Source organism: Artibeus jamaicensis, unplaced genomic scaffold, assembly GCF_021234435.1.
Source record: "Artibeus jamaicensis isolate MK-2021 breed Jamaican fruit bat unplaced genomic scaffold, CSHL_Jam_final scaffold_1964, whole genome shotgun sequence".
Classification (NCBI taxonomy): domain Eukaryota; kingdom Metazoa; phylum Chordata; class Mammalia; order Chiroptera; family Phyllostomidae; genus Artibeus; species Artibeus jamaicensis.
This window is the reverse complement of record NW_026522030.1, coordinates 41140145-41159546: the sequence shown is the minus strand read 5'-3', so window position 1 is coordinate 41159546 and position 19402 is coordinate 41140145. Positions and strand designations below refer to the sequence as shown.

Genomic DNA, 19402 nt, shown 5'->3' with positions numbered 1-19402 from the left:
AGTTCCCATTCAGCTCCTGGTGTTTGCTCTGTTCTTGGCCGGACTCCATCACCTGGTTGGGCTGTGAGCCCCACCCCTCTTTTCCGGTTGGTCTCCCCTTGTTAAGGATCAGCACAGACAACTCCCAGTGTGATAAGACAATAAAATTCTCACGGCCTCAAGCGATGAGAATAAGAACTAAAAAAATAATCTCTGCCATGGAAACTAATTGTGTATTTTTAATTAATTGCCCTAATTAGTCCCACTCTTTTCAGTTATGACACTCGGTAACTATGCCAGCTGGGATGCTTTTGAGAGTGGAAATTGCTGTAATGGTCAGGTACTCATCAATTAAAACTCTTACTATGTGCAATTAGCTTCCCTTTATGTTTGCGTGGCAACCCTGGGGAGTGTAATAGGCAGCATGAATGCAGCATTACCGCTGCTAGAATGAATGAATCCGTCTATGCCTAGTCCTGTAATTCCGACAGTCTAAATATTTTATTATAGACAAAAGTCCATCATCAAGCGTAGTACAATTAATGAGAGGATAATTTATTTACTTATTTTGTTTTTATTTAATGAGGAGATAGTTTAAAAAGACACATTCTTGCCCCTTTCTTTCTTAAATGTTGTTATTTAGAATTTGACAAACAAATAACAAGAGCAGTAGATGGTGTATAGTTAAGGGTTTGAGGGGAAATGTCTTTTGAAGATTTCAACTAAACACTTTAGAAGCATCTTTAACATATTGTTCATATGAATATTTGTGATTAGCATGTTTATTTGTTCACTATAGCCAGCCTTCTTAGCATCACAAATAAGGAATGAGGTTACACTAGTTTTAGTTATGCACCTGGGACTCATATAATATAAATGAGTCAATTTTCTCAAATATTCAGCCTTTTCTTCTGTAGCCTAACATTTCATCATACAGTGCAGTTCACTTTCAAATAGAGCTAGTTCAGTATGGCAGTTATGATAAGAATATTTAATAATAGCATTTTTTACCAGTCTTTTTTAATCCTCTTTTTAAAATCCTCATCCAAGGGTGTGTTTACTGGAGAGAGAAAGAGAGAGAGAGAGAGAGAGAGAGAGAGAGAGAGAGAGAGAGAAATGTCAATGTAAGAGAGAAATGTTGATCAGCTGCCTCCTTATCCACCCTGACTGGTGATCGAACCTGCAACCCAGGTACATGTCCTGACTGAGAATGGAACCTGCAGCCCTTTGATATATGGGATGATACTCCAACCAACTAAGCCATCTGGCCAGGGCCACAGTCTATTTTTTAAATTTACTGTGAACTCTCACATACAGAAAAGTGCATAAAATGTAACTATATAAGCACACCCAGGTTAAGAAACAAAATACTGACGGCAGCCCAGAAGTCCCCCTCATGTCTCCTCCTGGTCCCTTCTGCACACCCCCACACCCAACCAAAGGCAACCGTTTTGAAGAAATCATTTCGTTTAGCTTTCACTTCTCTGTTTTGAGAGGATGGCTCATTGCTTCTTTGAAAACAGTTTTTTAAAAACTCTAACTGCATTAAAGTTTTTCTCTTTGTATTTGGCTTTCAGTACTTGTACTATGATTGGCCTATGTGAGGATTTCTTTATTTATCCAATTTGAAGTTCATAGGACTTCTGGAACACACAGTTTGTTGTTTTTTGTCATTTTCGGAATAGTCTCAACCCCTCATTTTCATATGTCACTTTGGTCTCCTTCTTTCTCTCCTTCTTCTCCAGGACTCCAGAAGTGTGATAGACCTTTTACTATTTTCTCTACCCTTTCACTGCTTTAAAAATATCTTCCAACTTTTTATCTCTTTCTGCTTCACTCTATGATTTTTTTCTTTCCTTGTCCACTAGTTCTAGTTTATTATTAAGTCTGTCTCCAGCTGTGTATCACTTTTTCTCAACCAATCCACTGAGTCTTAATTTGGGTACTGTATTTTTCGGTTCTATAATTTCTAAGTTATTTTTGATCTGATATGTCCTTTGAAAAATAATTTCTTTTCAGGAACTACTATAAAGGACACATAGACAAAACCAAGGGGGAGGGTCAAGCAAGGGAGGGAGGAAGGGAGGTTTGGAAGGGGTATGGGGAGGGGTGGGAAGAATATACAGACAACTGTAATTGAACAATAATAAAATAATTTCTAAAAAAGATTTTATTTATTTATCTTTAGAGGGGAAGGGAAGGAGAGAGGGAGAGAAACATCAATATATGGTTGTCTCTCATGCATCCCCTGCTGGGAACTGGCCTGCAACCCAGGCGTGTGCCCTGACTGGGAATCGAACCATGATCCTTTGGTTCACAGGTCCACACTCAATCCACTGAGCTACACCAGCCAGGGCTAAAATAATTTTTAAAATATGCACATTATATGGCCTTTACAAATAAAATAAAATAAAATAAAATAAAATAAAATAAAATAAAATAAAATAAAATAAAATAAAATAAAATAAAATAAAATAAAATAAAATAAAATAAAATAAAATGGCATTATTCACAAAAACAATTTCTCTTCTGTGCTGAATTCACGGTTGAGTCTTTTATTTCTTGGACAGAATGGTTTTGCTTTTGTGTTTTCTACGTTTCATTACTTCCCATGACACAGCAGCCTCCGTGAATGTCACAGGTGTGGTGTGGTGTCCCCCACACAGTGGTTCTTGGTGTGCTCCTGACATGGTGGGGGCCAGAGAGCCAGCCCAGGTTCTCTTTGGACAAGTTCACATACTTTTTATTGTAAAAATATATAATAGACACTAAAGTAGAAGGGAAGGTATGAGCCCACAAGAATCTATCACCCACTTATCAACATTTAGCAACCATAGTTATTTTAAGGTAAATATCATGCCTGATAAGTTTAGCATGTGGATCTACTGTGGGTCTATTTCCATTTTATGTTGGTTCTGCTGTTTCCTGTTTTTGTCTTCTTGCTATTATTTTATTGTATTTCAGAAATTGTATTGAAAAGCCATTTGAAATAATTGATGTCTAAGACAATTTCTTTCTGCAGAATATTTTTTTCTACTGGACTGAAGATGCAACTGAAGCTACTAAAAGAGCCAGCCTCCTGTAAATCACCCTGTTTTGGTGGCTTAGTCTCTCTTACCAAGCCCAAGACGACAACAGTTGTGACTGTATGCCCCTGAGACTGCCCAAAGTGCTGCCTAGCACTTTGGTTCACTCTTCCTGAATTGCTTACTTTCCCCAGAGGACAAACCCAAACACTGGACCTTTACTTTCCTGTTAGCTCTCCAGTATGTCAAACAGAATATGTATGTGTATAGGTAGTATATGTATATGAGGTGTCTCTGTGTGTATGTGGACCTTAGTTACCCCAGTAGGATAATTGGTCCAAATCTCCTAGTCTACCATTAGCAGAAGCAATAGCCCATTCTACGTGTCTTTGAAACAATACCTCATCCCGAAGTCCTTGATACTTATTATTTTAAAAGGGAAAGTTGAATGCAAATATACAATGATTGCATATGTATTCATTGATTTCTGTGTCTATCAGTATGAATTTATTGATCACTTTCTATAAATTGCTTATCTACTCTCAGATTCATCTGTTGCTTCTTTTCTTCTACTATGATTTGTATCATAGATACAGGCTCTCTTACCCTTTGGCTTCCAGTAGGTGTGTCCCAAATAAGGCACTGGTAAGAAATTGAGGGGTAGGAATAGGGAGGAAGTCAGCGAATCCTCTCCTCTGTTTGGGCTTTCTCTGTGGTCTCTGACAGTAGCTGAGCCTCCTCCGTGGTTCCAGCTCTTACTGCAGGGCCCTGGCCTCTGGGCTGAACTCACAGCTCTTCCCATCGTCTCCGCTATTCCTGATGGTGGTAGAGGCATCTTACTGTTGCTTACCTGTGGGTCACCTTACTCCATTTGGCTTCTCAAGCCTTCTGCCACTATGCAATCAGTTCCCTCCAAATTTTCACTATGTCATAATTCCTCTCTTTTAAAGACCTGGTACAGTGACTTTCTTTGTCCACAAGGTTTTGTTTTTGTATGAAGGGTATGACATGCAGTTCTTGTTCCCAGGGAAGGTATAATCTTAACAGGAAACCAAGTCATCAGTATATGAAGAAATGACATGACCACACATTAAGAGTCAGCCTTAATGATTTATAGGAGGAAGCCAAAGCAACTCAAAGAAGAGAGAAGGCTCTGGAATCCTCATGATCGATAGGTGGAGCTGAGATGGGCTGGATCATGTGGTAGCATAGAATAAAGGGTGCTCCAGGTGGAAGACAGGGTCAAAGAGTTAGAATAAGATGTTTTTTGGAAAACAGACCCTTGTTCAAAATCTCCACATAAAAATAGCTTTTGAAATTACTTTCCAAAATTAATGATAGATGTGAGCAACTTGGCATTCTTGTGCATACTTTGAAAAATCTTGAAACTGAAAAACATTTAAAGCTGTTTGATGGGATGGCATTTGCAATCTCACTTTACGCATCTGGACTTACTGATCCATAAACTTGAACTTCACCAGAAATTACCCTGTCATTCATGGCAAACAAAAGCTGGCATTTCAGATGCTACCAAGAGACAGCTGATGAATAGCCAAGTAAGGAATGATAGTCAAAAAGCTGTTGAGCAAAGACATATTTATCCAGTGAATAAGGGTTCACGATGGGTGTATGGTGAGATACTGGCCAGGATGTCACTGTCCTTTTAAATGGACTAAGGAATCTGAAATAAGTTACAGTGTGAACATAGAAAATACAGTGTGAAACCAATTTCTTCGATGGGGATTGTTACTCCGTAGCTGATTTTTATTGTGTTGCCAGGCTGTGCTCAGGCCCAGTGCTGGGGAGGAACACGTGTCTCTACTTGGTGTATATTGTCTTCACGTAGTCAGTGGGAGGAACATTGAACTTGGAGTCAGATCTGAGTTAGAGACCCCTCTTTTCTCTCTTTCTTGGCTATTTGGTCATGGGTGATGACTTCAGTTTTTTATTAATTTATTTCCCAATTACAGTTGACATACAATGTTATATTAGTTTCAGGTATAAAACATAGTGATCAGATATTTATATACCTTACAAAGTGATCACCCCGATAAATCTAGTACCCATCTGGCACCTTACATAGCTCCTGCAATATGATTAACTATATTCCCTATGTTGTATTCTACATTTCTATGGCTGATTTTATAACTGGCAATTTGTACTTCTTAATCCCTATGGATTTAACCTCTTGAGTCTGCCTTCCTTATTTGTAAATTAGAAAGAATAATGCAATCTATTAGCAGGATGTTGTAATTATTTAGGTGAAAGTGCTTAGTAAACTGTCTTACAAATGTAGCTATTTCTTGCATAAACATTTGTTAGCTGCCCCGCTATACCTAAGTCCCTATGCTTGGCCAGTTTATAAAGTTTGCTGGGGAGAGAGTTAATCAACAGCTAACTATACTTTCACATAGAGCCTTGTGCTTATAACAGGGAGAACCACCACATTTTCTTGCTTGATTTAAAAAATTTTTTCATTTTTCAATTGCCACTCCTGAAATTCTGGCACCTGGCCCACAGAATATTTGTACTCATTTTACGTATTACCCACGTGATGTACTTGGCTCTGCTCCAAAGGTGCAAGTTGAAGTGAGTAAACGATCTCTTTATTTGCTTTATAACTAAGCTCCATTTCCTTTCTTCTCCTACAACCTGGAGCCTTCAGAATATATACATGACACTAAGTGTACAGGAACTAACACGTCACTACTTGCAAAGTACTTCCCCCTAACTCCCATGATCAGCACCTTGCTAGCAATTAGAAGTCTTAAAATTTTATCTCCTAGGCAGACTCCTCATCAGGTATTCCTTGACTCTGTTCTGTTAAGCCCACTAACACTCATTTTTTAAGCTGTCTTCTAAAAATCATAGACAAAACAGCTCAGGGGCCCCCCTGTGGGCTTCTAGCTTTCTCTACCCATAACAAGTATTCAGCTGGTCAGAGGTCATATTATTTACTGGGAGAATAATAGCCTTTTGCAGTGTATGTTTATCCTGTCACCTCACAACAGTAACAATATGTCTGACTTTCACTGCATACTTACTACTTTTTATTTTTCCAGAGGTTTCATTAGCAGCAGCCCTCCCTTGCCTTTATACTCCCAAACTTCGAAATGTCTAAAAATAGCACACTATATCCCTGAAGACAAAAATCAGTTCTAGCATACACATTTTGTATTTGTTCCTCCATTTCACCCCACCCCTGCCAGATCTCTCAACCAATCACACTGAAAATGCTAAAAGTAAAAGATTGTCATCGTGGTTTCTCAAAGAGAACTCCTCACTTAAATGTAAAGCTTGAAGATCTCTCTCTACTCAGATGGGAGGGACAGTTGAACACTTTTCCCCCTTTCTTTAAAAATGGTCTGCATTTTTAGTTTTCATCACCAGTCTCCAGCTATTTGCAGCCTAGAAAACGTATGTTAATACTAAACTTCCGAATGCCAAAATTTAACTTGGAAATTGAAAGTAGATCATGCAGGCGTCCGAGCTGTCAAACTAAATGAAGTAGCACTTGTCGATCACATTCAAACTTTTATTCTAAAGCTAAATTTGATCAAGCAATTCACAGTGGATTAGAAGCAGCCAATCAGAAATGGAAATGTGGTCACCCTATGTTGTAGTTCTCTTGGGCTGCCATAGCGAAATATCATAGACCGAGGGCCTAATCAAAAAGCATTTACTTCTCTGGAGTCTGGGAAGTCCAAGATCAAGGTGCTAGCCAGTTTGGTTCCAGTAAGGGCCTTCTTCCTGGCTTATAGCTGGGTGCCTTCTCACATGACTTTTCTTCAGTGTATGCATGTAAGAAGAGAAAAAGAGAGCAAGCCCCGTAGTGTCTTTTCTTATAAAGGCACTAATGCTGTCATGAGGATCCCACCCTTAAGACCTCATGTAAACCTAATCACTCCCTCAAATCCCCATCTCCAAATACCATCACTTTGGGGCTTAGGGTTTCAACATAGGAACTTTGGGGGGACAAAATTCTATTCATAGCATCTGGCTGAAGTCAGATACACCAGCAAAAGTCAAAAGAAAAAAATAGTCTTTTGATAGGGAGAGATCAAAGAAAAACTAGTATAACATTTCATTTTTAAGAGGGACCATTTCGTTCAGGGACCTATCACTGTGGAGGACACTGGTTCCTAAGAGCATCTTGATGGCTAATGTTCTGATTCATTAACAACAGGATGAAGTAACTTCAGTGCCCTCTGTCGAACAGGGAAGAGTGTACTCTGCACTCTTTCAGAATTATTTTTGTCAGTGTACTTAAAACGCTACTATGTCTCCAGGTCATAATAAATCATATGAAATATCCATTTATATTGAATGGTTTGTTTTCCTGAAACCTGACCAATCTTATGCATTAATAAACAATAAGTATTTTATAGGATCAGTTAACAGGATACTATTCTCAGAGAACATTTTTTTTTACATTGAATTATGCATGAGCTAACAAAACTTACTGTTGACTCTTCAGACACTGAAAATCATTCATCAGGTTTTTCACTACCTAGCACCAAGGTTGAAAAACTGCATCACAGTGCTTTCTTATCCAAGCATGTCTATGCATGAAAAGTCTTACTGCCATTTAATTTGCAGGTGGTAATACAGACTGGGGGTTGAAAAAAAGAGAGGACTTATGTTTGAACACAATGCTTTCACCTGGGCCAAGGAACAGTGATTTTCTGATTTGTCTGCCCTTTGCTTTAGCTCATTCTCTCCTGTTAGTAGCCATTTGCTGGACTCCTGTGATTGCAGCAGGCAGATGTTCCTTTTCACTTCCTGCCATACTTACTATGCAATCAGCATCCTTCTCCAAAATGAGGCTTGTCTTGCCAAAAAATCTGGGATACCCTAAGTCAGTTGGCTGCAATTCTCTGTATCGGTCCCTATGGTAGAGATGGCCTTGCCAATCGACCATAATAAATGTTATCACTTGGCAAAGGTTCCACACACACTAGATGATGTTTGGAAAGGTACAATATACTTCTGCATCCATAATTTTCTTTTTATGTATGTTTTCACTTCTGAGAAACCCCCATTTGTCTGACGAGTCCCTTCTTTAGCAATATTAAAGTCTTTGTGGTCCAGTCTCATCTGGCTACTGCTACTACTCTGCTGTCTTGGTAAGGCCACACTTCAGATCTTGGATATGAGCCATTATGTCCTAATTTTAGAGCCTATGCCTGGATGTCATCTTACTCTCAGATCTGTGTGCTTGAGGACGATGCCTCTCTGTCATTCTCCCAAATCAACAGGTGCTGAATAATGCCAAGCATCACAAGCTTCATTCATGTCCTCATCTATTAGCAAATCCTAGTGACTCCACCTAAAAATATTTATTTTGATTTAACTGATTTCTCCCACCTCAACTGTTGACTAGCCTGGGCTTCCAACATACCAAGCATGTTCCTGCTGTGGGGCTTGTGCATTTGCCATGTGTTCTGCAGGACAGGGCTGCTCTTTTCCTCTGATATGGGCATGTCTCTGTTCCCCACTTCATTCTGAGCTCTGTACATATGTTCTCTCATTGCAGAAGCCTTCCCTGACTACCTGTCCAAAACAAGAACTTCCTATTCCCATGGCTTATTACTTGGTGTCTCTCCTTGCCCTGCTCATTTATTTGCTCGTAGAGTTTTAAATTCATCTCCCTCTCCTAAACATAAGCCCCACCAGGGCTTGTTCACAGCTATTTTCCAGATCCTAGGACAGTGCCTGACACCTAGCATGCCCTCAGTAGGCATTTGTTGGCTAATTGACAAAATGATTTATTATCAAATCCTCAGAGCACTTCTTTAAGGTGTTAGATGCCAGTATTCCAATTTTGTAAATTAACTGAAAGAGCAGGCTTGGTAACTTGCTTAGATAAAGTAGGTACTATGGAGCTGAGTTTTTAATTTTGATCATTATGACCCTAAGTTCACCATTCAATATCACACTTTTAACCCCATTTAGTGGTGAAGAGCTCTGGTAGTACTAGTGAGTGCTGGGAAGTGGCACTGTGGAACTTGACCTTTGGTGCTCATGGCAGGACAAAATCATGGGCTTACTTGTGATTTTATAGCTGATGATAAAATTTCTCAAGGAGCTCAGTTGTTGACCTGCCACATAACTGTCAATCAAGACTCCTCAGCCTCAATATACAGGATATAGAGTTTAGTTTTCTGCTTTTTTTTTTTGGCATTTTGTACTGAATAAACTGGTAAAAAACCTGATGATTAGTCACTGGGTTGCAACCTACTGATTAGTCATTGCATTGTAGTAATTTTTACTCATTTCCTCCCAGGTAGATAATCATTACCAGAACTGCAGTATATATAGTTTGGGTTGAAAGCCTGGTGACAGGAAATTAATCCTATCAGACTCATTCACTCAGTATTCAGAGTCAAATAACCAGGCACGGGACCAAGATATGAAATGTTAGACATTAAATATTTAGCAACAGGGTCTTCATATCAATGGATTTCAGCCCATTACAAAGATGCCTGGCTGGTGTTAGACAAGGAAGACCCTGGCAACTAACCGAGTGCTCACACTTGACTCTTGATGCTAGCGGCCTCTTGGACCAGAGCAAAGGCAAGGTCAGGAGCCAGACTGACCCTGACGGTGTGCGCCTCTTGAATACACTGCATCAGCTATGGGAAGTCAAGAGGGCTCTGTGGGTGGCTGTTGGTGTATGTATCAGGGGGTGTGTCTCTGAATGGACAGTGCTGATTGATTGCCTTATTAGTTAATGCCATTTGGTGTTTGTATGGGAGTAAATAAATTTTAAATATTTCTAGCTCCTGCTTTAATGTAAATGTCTGCAAACACAAGTCTGTTGAAACTCCAGGAAATAAGTGGTTGTATGTTTTTAAAAACTAAGGGTACGATGCACTCCGTATGAGTCAGCAGACGGGAGTATTGCTCAGGGGGCATCTGTGACTCTGGAACTTGAGAACAGGAACTAGCAGGAGGTTCTTTTTTCTGCATGAGTCATTTTTACCATATATCTTTTAGAAAACCTCTTGTATAGCAGATAATCTGTTATACGTTGGCTATGTACACATATAAGAACCAGCCAGTTCTCAAAGGGCCCAGCATCTAGTGATTTCTCTGAGGGCTTTTTTTTGGATTCTTGTGCTCTTGTGTTGCTATTTCTTTCCACCTTCAAGAATTCAAATAGAAGAAATAAAGATCTGAGATAAATAAAAAAGGAATTGATTAATTAGTCTGAAGGTGATTTAACGCCCATTTAGAAGAAAGATACACTTCACACTTAATGAGGAGGTCTATGCAACCAGAAGATATTAAGATAGAAGAGATATAAATACTTTCCTGCCCTGGCTGGTATGGCTCAGTGGATTAAGTTCTGGCCTATGAACCAAAGGGTCACCGGTTTGATTCCCAGTCAGGGCACATGCCTGGGTGGCAGGCCAGGTTCCCAGTTGGGGGCGCATAACAGGTAACCACATTTGGGTTTCTCTCACTCTCTTTCTTCCTCCCTTCCCTTCTGTCTAAAAATAAATGAATAAAATCTTTTAAAAATAAAATTAAAAAATACTTTTTCCTTTTTTGGCCTTAAAGCAGTGAAAATACTTGCAAAAACTTTCAGGTCCTTGCTTCCAAGATGACCAAGTAAAGAAGGAATAGCTGTCATGCCAAAAAAGGCCATACAGCCATGTTCAGCCTATTTGGTAGACTTATACTATACTCAATGTACACCCAAGGACAAAACCATTGAGAGACATAGTACAGGCCGTAGCACTTAGGGACCTTTCTAAAGCGAGTGTCTTTGATGCCTGTGTGCTTCCCAAGCTTTATGTGAAACCACACAACTGTGTGAGTTGTGCCATTCAGAGCAAGATAGTCAGGAATCCTTCTGGTGAAGGCTGGAAGGATGAAACCCCCCTACCCTGATTTAGACCTTCAGGTGCTGCCCTCCCACCTCTACTAAAACCCAGGTAAGAAGCCAAGTCCTTAAAGACTGAAGTTCTCTGGAAAAAATAAAATGGAAATTATACTTAAAAATATGTGCAAGTATACTAGATATATCTTGTGTGTGTGTGTGTTACCCCCCCCCAAATTTATACATTGAAATCCTAACCCTCAGTACCTCAAAAGCAAAATGTGACTATATTTGGAGATAGGACCTTTAATGTAATAACTAAGTTAAACAAGGTCATTAGGCTGGGCCCTAAAGCAGTATAATTGGTGTCCTTATAAACATAAAAGATTAGGACACAAGTCACACAAAGGACAAACCACATGCAGATACAGAGAGAACTGCCATCTACAAGCCATGGAAAGAAGCCTCAGAGGAAATCAGTCCCGCCAATTCCTTGATATCAGATTCCTAGCCTCTAGGACTATGAAAAAATACTTTTCTGTTGTTTAAGCCACCCAGTCTGGCGTATTCTGTTATGGCAGGGCTAGCAAAGTAATACAAACACATATATGCAAATCAAAGGACTCAAGCGCTAAAAATTTAAGAACTCAAAGAACAGCACATATGTATTAAAGCTACTTTGAGAAGAAATATTTATATGGGCTGGATCATTCTGGGCTTACTAAGCTCAATGGTAGATGAGAAATAATGCTGACTGGATACTTTAGCTCCATGGATGTTAAGTGCTTTATGATTCTTTTTAAAAATTGATTTTATTGGTGTGACATTGGTTAATAAAACTATATGGGTTTCAGGTATACATTTCTATAGTACATCATTTATACATTGTATTGAGTGTTCACAACCCCAAGTCAAGTCTCCTTCTACCCTATTTCTCTCCCCATCTTTACCCTCTAATAATCGCCATACTACTGTCTGTGTGGATGAGATTTTTCTCTTAATCCCTGTATCTTTTTCACCCAGTGCATCACTCCCTCCCCTCTGACAGCTGTCAGTTTGTTCTCTGTATCTATGCATCTGTTGCTATTTTGTTTGCTAGTTTATTTTGTTCATTAGAGTCTACATGTAAGTGAAATCATGTGGTATGTCTTTCTTTGACTGGCTTATTTCACTTAGCATAATGTTGTAGACCGCTTTGCCTGGTTCTAGGAATTGTATCTCGACCCTGTGTGGCTAAGGACGAGGGACGACCTCTGGAATGCAAGCCACAGGAGACAAAGCTTGTCTCTGGTAGCAAACACTGACTCAGTTTCCCCTCCCTGCCCCAAAAAAGCTTGGTTGGAAGTCAATGACTGGTAAGACCCCTCACAGTGGGGAGTAACCTAAGCCAGACTTGATCCTTGGGAGGCCTTCATGGAAGGACTTGGGGGGCTGCAACAAAGAGGGAGCAATGGACTCTTGCCCCCCAGCTTTGACATAGCCCGAGTCCTCATGTTCTCTGGAAGAAGCGCTTCCTGGCTCTAATCCCCTTGAGCCTGAATACCTGTTGGGGAGAGGTGCAACTTCTTGCTTTGCTAGAGCATGGTGTCCTGGGGGAAAATCTGTCATCACAAAGACTTCCTGATAAACCTGTGAAATCTGCTCTAAGAGTGCTTTCATTCATATGTTAAGGGTTTGAGCAGGAAACTCTGAAACTCTGTTCCTGACAGACTCTGACTCAGACTCTGAAGCCCTCAGATTTCTTTGAAATGTTATCTACTGTTTGATCCTTGCTGCCCTGTATTCCTGTGTATTACATCCCAGTAAAAGGCCCTGGAGGAGGGGGCTCGAGGCCTTTTTCTCCTTGCAGAAACTGGCTGCTGCTGGCCTTTTTCCCTGAGAAACTGGCCACTACTCACTTCTTCTCCCCAAGCAGATCCCATCATGTCTCTGTCACATTCACTCTCATCCGTGGCACACTGGGGACTTGCGAGGGAAGTCGCCCCTGCAGCATAATACTCTCCAGGTCCATCCATGCTGTTGCAAAAAGTAAGATTTCCTTATGTTTTACAGCCAAGTAGTGTTCCATTGTGTAAATGTACAACAGCATTTTTTATCCACTCATCTACTAATGGGCACCTGCGCTGCTTCCAGATCTTGGCTATTGTAAATAACACTGTAATGAACATAGAGGTGCATATATTCTTTCAGATTAGTGTTTTGGGTTTCTTCAGATATATTTCCAGAAGTTGAATGGCTAGGTCATAAGGCAGTTTCACTTTTAATTTTTTGCAGTAACTCCATACTGCCTTCCACAGTGGCTGAACCAATCTGCATTCCCACCAACAGTGCACGTAGGCTCCCTTTTCTCTACATCCTCACCAACACTTGTTTTTTGGATTGGTTAGCCTTTCTGAGTGTCAGGTGATATCCCATTGTGGTTTTAATTTGCATTTCTCTGATGATTAGTAATATTGAGCATCTTTTCATATGTCCATCAGCCATCCATGTCCTCTTTGAAGAAGTCTATTCAGATCCTTTGCCCATTTTAAATTTGTTCATTTCTTTCATGTTGAGTTGTATGAATTCTTTATACATTTTTTAAGATTTTATTTATTTATCTTTATTGGGAAAGGGAAGTATAGAGGGAGAGAAATATCGATGTGTGGTTGCCTCTTGTGTGTCTCCCTCTGGGAAATGGCCTGCAACCCAGGCATGTGCCCTGACTGGGAATCGAACCGCGATACTCTGGTTCACAGGCCCGAGCTCAATCCACTGAGCTACACCAGCCAGGGCAATTCTTTATAAATTTTTAATGCTTTTTATTTCTTGTTCTTGTCTAATTGCTGTGGCTAGGACTTCCAGTGCTATGTTGAATAAGAGTGGTGAAAACAGACACTCCTGTCTTGTCCCTGGTATTGAGAGAAACGCTTTCAGTTTTTGCCTGTTGAGCTTGATGTTGGCTGCGAGTTTGTGATATATGGCCTTTGTTATGTTGAGGTGTGTTCCCTCTATTCCCACTTTGCTGAGAGTTTTCATCATAATTGTATGCTAGATTTTATCAAATGCTTTTTTTCCATTAATACTTCCCGAATGACTTTATTAGAATAAATACAAGTTTTTTTTCTTTTAAAATATTTTCAATTGCAGTTTACAGTCAATATTCTTTTGTATTAAAATGGTTAAAAATCATACACTTTTCCAAGTATTCCTCCTGATATCTCCACTACTCATTTGGCACCATACATGGTTATTTTAGTATTATTTACTATATTTCCAACACTGTAAATAAAAGTTTTTCATAGCTACAGACCCCAATCATTATTATTGTTGTTACCATGACTGTAATTCTGCTTTACAAGCTAAAATGAAAAGGTTTACACTTACATGCCCTTCAAGCATAATATGTAAAAGTGCTTTTTCCAAACATCTTGTTTACAATTTCTTTCTTTTTTTAATTTTATTTTTAAATTATTTTTCAGCTACAGTATTCTTTCTTTTACTCCCCTCCCAGCCCACCCCCTGTGCCCCCCACCTCCCGCCCCTTTCCACCCCCCTTAGAAGTTGTCCATGTGTCCTTCATGCTAGTTCCTGTAAATTTTTCCTTTTTTCCCCCTATTCTCAATTTCAGTGTTGTTGTTTTTATTTTGCTTGCTTGTTTGTTTTGTTATTTAGCTTCCTGTTAATGGTGAGATCATATGGTATTCGTCTTTCATCGCCTGGCTTATTTCACTTAGCATAATGCTTTCCAGTTCCATCCAAGCTGTTGCAAAGGGTACGAGCTCCTTCTTTCTTTCTGCTGCATAGAATTCTATTGTGTATATGTACCATAATGTTTTGATCCATTCATTTAATGATGCTCAGACAAGGGTTTAATCTCCAAAATATACAAAGAACTTACACGACTCCACTCTAAGAAGACAAATAACCCAATTAAAAAAATGGGAAAAGGACTTGAACAGACACTTCTCCAAGGAGGACATACAGAGGATCCAGAGACACATGAAGAGATGCTCAATATTACTAGCCATCAGAGAGATGCAAATTAAAACCACAATGAGATACCACTTTACACCGGTCAGAATGGGTGTCATAAACATAGCAGCAAACAACAAATGTTAGAGAGGTTGTGGGGAAAAGGGGTCCCTAGTTCACTGTTGGTGGGAAAGCAGACTGGTACAACCACTATGAAAAACAGTATGGAATTTTCTAAACTAACTAAAAATGGACCTGCCTTATGACCCAGCAATTCCATTGCTGGGACTATATCCTAAGAATCTTAAGATACCAATCCAAAAGAACCTATGCACCCCAATGTTCATAGCAGCACAATTTACAATACCCAAGAGCTGGAATCAAATGCTTTTCATGCCTCCGTTGATATGATCATGTGGTTTTTATCCTTTATTTTGTTCATGTAGTGTATTGTGTTCATTGATTTTTGGATATTGCACTAACCTTACATCCCCAGAATAAATCCCACTCAATCATGCTTTGTGATTTTTTTAAGGTATTGATGGATTTGCTTTGCTAATATTTTTTTGAAGATTTTCACATCCATGTTCATCTTTCTTTGCCCTATAATTTTCTTTGCTCTATTGCCCTATAATTTGCCCTATAATTTTGCCCTATAATTTTCTTTCTTTGTAGTGTCTTTATCTGGTTTTGGAGTTAGAATAATGCTGGTCTCAAAATGAACTTTGGAGTATTCCATCCTCTCAGATTTATTGGAATAGCTGGAGAAGGATAAGTGTCAGTTTTTCTTTGAATGTTTGGTAAAATTAATCAGTGAAGCCATCTGATTCAGGAGTTTTGTTTGTTGGAAGTTTTGTGGTTACTGCTTTAATTTCGTTGGTTGTAATCTGTTTATTCATTTTTTTTTTTTACTTTCCCTGGTTCAATTTTGTAAGATTGAATATTTCTAGGAGTTTATTTTTTTATATTGTTCAATTTGTTGGCATACAGTTGTTCATAATATTATCTTACAACTTTTTGTATTTCTTTGCTATCAGTTGTTACTTCTCCTCTTTAATTTCTGATTTTATTTATTTGGTTCCTTTCTCTTTTTTTCTTTATGAGTCTGATTAAATGTTTGTCAATCTTGTTTATCTTTTCAAAGAACCAGTGCTTGGTTACAGTGATCTTGTGTATTATTTTCGACTCTATTTTGTTTATTTCTGCCCTGATCTTTATTATTTTCTTTTTTCCACTTACTTTGGGCTTTGTTTGTTGTTCTTTTTTAAGTTTCCTTAATTGTAACTTTAGATTGTTTATTCGAGATTTTTCTTGTTTCTTGAGATAGGCCTGTATTGCTATGAATTTCCCTCTTAAGATTGCTTTTGCTATGTTTCATACTTTTGGGGTTGTTTTGTTTTCATTTTCATTTGTTTCAAGGTATCTTTTGATTTATTTCTTGATCTCATTGCTAATCCATTCATTGTTTAGTAAGATGTTACTTAGCCTCCACGCTTTTTTGTGTTTTTCATGTTTTTCTTGTAATTAATTTCTATTTTTATACTATTATGGTCAGAGAAGATGATTTCAATCCCCTTAAGCTTATTGAGATTTGTTTTGTGTCCTAACATGTGGTCTTAGAAAATGTTCCATATTCACTTGAAAAGAATATATATTCTGCTGCTCTGGAATGAAATGCTCTGAAGATATCCATTTGATCTAGTGTGTAATTTAAGGCCACTGTCTTCTTGTTGATTTTCTGTCTGGAAGATCTATCCATTGATGTCAATGGATGTTAAAATCCCAGACTGAATGTATTATTGTCAATCTCTCCCTTCATCTCCATCAAGATTTTCTCTATATATTTAGGTGCTTCTATGTTGGGTGCACAAATTTTTACAAGGGCCATATCCTCTTGTTGGGTTACCCCCTTTATCATTATGTAGGGTCCTTCTTTGTCTCTTACTATAGCCTTGGTTTTAAAGTCAATTTTGTTAAATCTAAGTATTGCTATCCCAGCTTTTTTTCATTTACATGAATATGAAATATCTTTCTCCATACTTTCACTTTTAGTCTGTGTGTATCTTTTGTTCTTAAGTGGGTTTCTTGTAGGCAGCATATATATTGGTCTCATTTTCTTACCCATTAGCTATGCTACATCTTTCGACTGGAGCATTCAAGCCATTTACATTTAAAATGATTATTAATAGGTGTGTATATATTTATTGCCATTTTATTCTCTTAATTATGTTCCTCTGTTTCTCCTCCTCCTCCTTTTCCTCCTCCTTCTCCTATCAGGCCCTTTATCATTTCTTGAAATTAGCTTTTTTGTTTGTCTGGGAAGCTCTTTATTTCTCTTTCAATTTTAAATGGCAACCTTACTAGGTAAAGTAGCATTGTTTGTTGTTCCTTGTTTTTCATCACTTTAAATATATCACTCCAATTCTTTTTGGCTTGAAATGTTTCTGTTGACAAATTAGCTGACAGTCTTATGGGAGCTCCCATGTAGTGAACTAACTTTTTCTCTTGCTGCTTTTAAGATTTTCTCTTTGTTTTTAACCTTTCCCATTTTAATTATGATGTTTCTTGGTGTGAATCTCTTTGGGTTCATCTTTATGGGGCCTCGCAATACTCTCTGTACTTGTGTGTCTTTTTCCTTCACCAGGTTAGGGGACTTTTCAGTTATTATTTCTTCAAATAGGTTCTTGATCCCTTGCTCTCTGCCTTCTCTTTCTGGTACCCCTATGGTGTGGATGTTGTTATGCTTCATGTTGTCCCAGTGGTCCATTAAACTATACTCATTTTTATAAGTCTTTTTTCTTTTTGCTACTGTGATTGGATATTTCCTGCTACCTTTTCTTCCAAATTATTGATTCAGTCCTCTCCTTCATCCAACATACTCTTTATTTCTTCTATTGTATTCTTTATTTCAGATATTGTATTCTTCATTTATAAGTAATTCTATTTTATGGCTTCTATATCCTTTTTCATGCAGTTGTAGTTCTCATTAAGTTTCTTGAGCATCATTATAACCATTTTTTGAACTCTATTATCTGATAAATTGCTTGTCTCCATTTCATTTAGTTCTTTTTATGGAGATTTCTTCTGTTCTTTTATTTGGGGCCTGTTTCTTTGTGCCCCCATTTTGGCTGCCTTTTTATGTTTGTTTGTATTTATTAGGTTGATCTGCTATGACTCCCAGTCTTGGAAGGGTAGCCTTATATAGTACGTGTCCTGTGGGACCCAGTACGATCTATTTGATCACCTGAGCTGGGTGCTCCTGAACGTCCCTTGTGTGAGTTTTGTAGGCCCTCCTCTTGTAATTGAGTCTTGATTGCTATTGGCCCATTCACGTGTGAGGTCAACCCTCAGGCAGGCTGACTGTGAGGGTCAACCCTGACTACAGTATGCAAGCTGCTATGCATGTGCTGACCACAGGAGGCAGAATTCACCTCAGCAGGGCCTGGTACCTGCTGAAATCTCATTTGGACATACCTTTTGTGAGACTAATTGCATCTTGCTCTGATATGTCTGAAGCTGGCCACTGGGTGTGTTGGTTCTGGGGCCTTTTGAAAGGAACTCTGGTGCTGGCCATGCCAGATGCTGCCTGGGCTACCTGTTTGGAGCTACAAAGTGACCCACAGTTTGCAACTGCCTCTGCTGGGCCTGGTTATGCATAGGAAGGACCAAAGAATATACCAAGGCTGGCTTTCACTAGCAGCAGTTTCAGGGACAGGTCAGCTAAAGTTCCAAGGCACCCCAATATCCACCTCTGCCTGACTTACCTGTCAGCTGCCTGTTAGTCTCAGTCACTGAAACAGCTTTTGGCAGTAATCAAGTTCCATGAGGAAAGTTCTCAGTGAGTCACTCTGTAGTAGCCAACAGTGTTCACCAGGTTGATACAGGTTCAAAATTGGTGCCATTTTTGGTTCTAAGGCCACTCAGACAATGTCCCAGTGAACACTAAGTCTAGTTGCCACCCACTGGGGTCCTCACATACTTGTATTTTGTGGCAGAGTCTCAGGAAGTCATCAAGGTGAGGCCAGGAGAGTATATCAGATTCAAATGGATCAAGATTTATCCGTGCGAAGGGAGGGCTCTGCACCAGTCAGGTGTACCAGAGAAAAGTGGCTCCTGTCATAGAGCCACCTGACTCAGTGTGTTCCATATTCTGCCGCGATCCCAAATCTCAGCATGATGTGGCCACCAGGGGTCAGGAAGATGGGGGCTATTGGATCTTCCATGATGGGGAGGTGCCAATCAGGCTTGAGGGATGGTAGGAGAGGTGGCCCCTACTGAGAGCCACACAACTCAGTCTGTCTGAGATTCTGCCCAGGCCTTGGCAGGACAGAGCCACCAGGAATTGGGAGGGTGGTGTTGCCAAGAGTCCAGAACTAGAAAGGTGGGGCTAGTGGATCTCCCACAAGGAGGGAGTACCAGTCAGTTTTGTGAGAACATGGGGGGAATGGCCTCTGTCCCAAAGCCACACCACTCAGTCACTGACACCTCTTAAGTCTGCCCAGGCCTCTACACCCTGGCCTAGGCAGCTGACTCCTCCACAGACTGCAAGCTCCACAGGGTGGGCCACAGGGAGTACAGATGGTGGGGTTATTGCATTCCCCCAGGTGATGCTTCT

At 39.5% G+C, this 19402-nt stretch overlaps 1 pseudogene; it reads left to right on the top strand.

Annotated features, from left to right (window-relative positions):
* Nucleotides 1-10614: 10614 nt before the first annotated feature.
* On the top strand, nucleotides 10615-10952 carry LOC128626039 (putative 40S ribosomal protein S26-like 1; annotated as a pseudogene).
* The last annotated feature ends 8450 nt before the right edge of the window (nucleotides 10953-19402 follow it).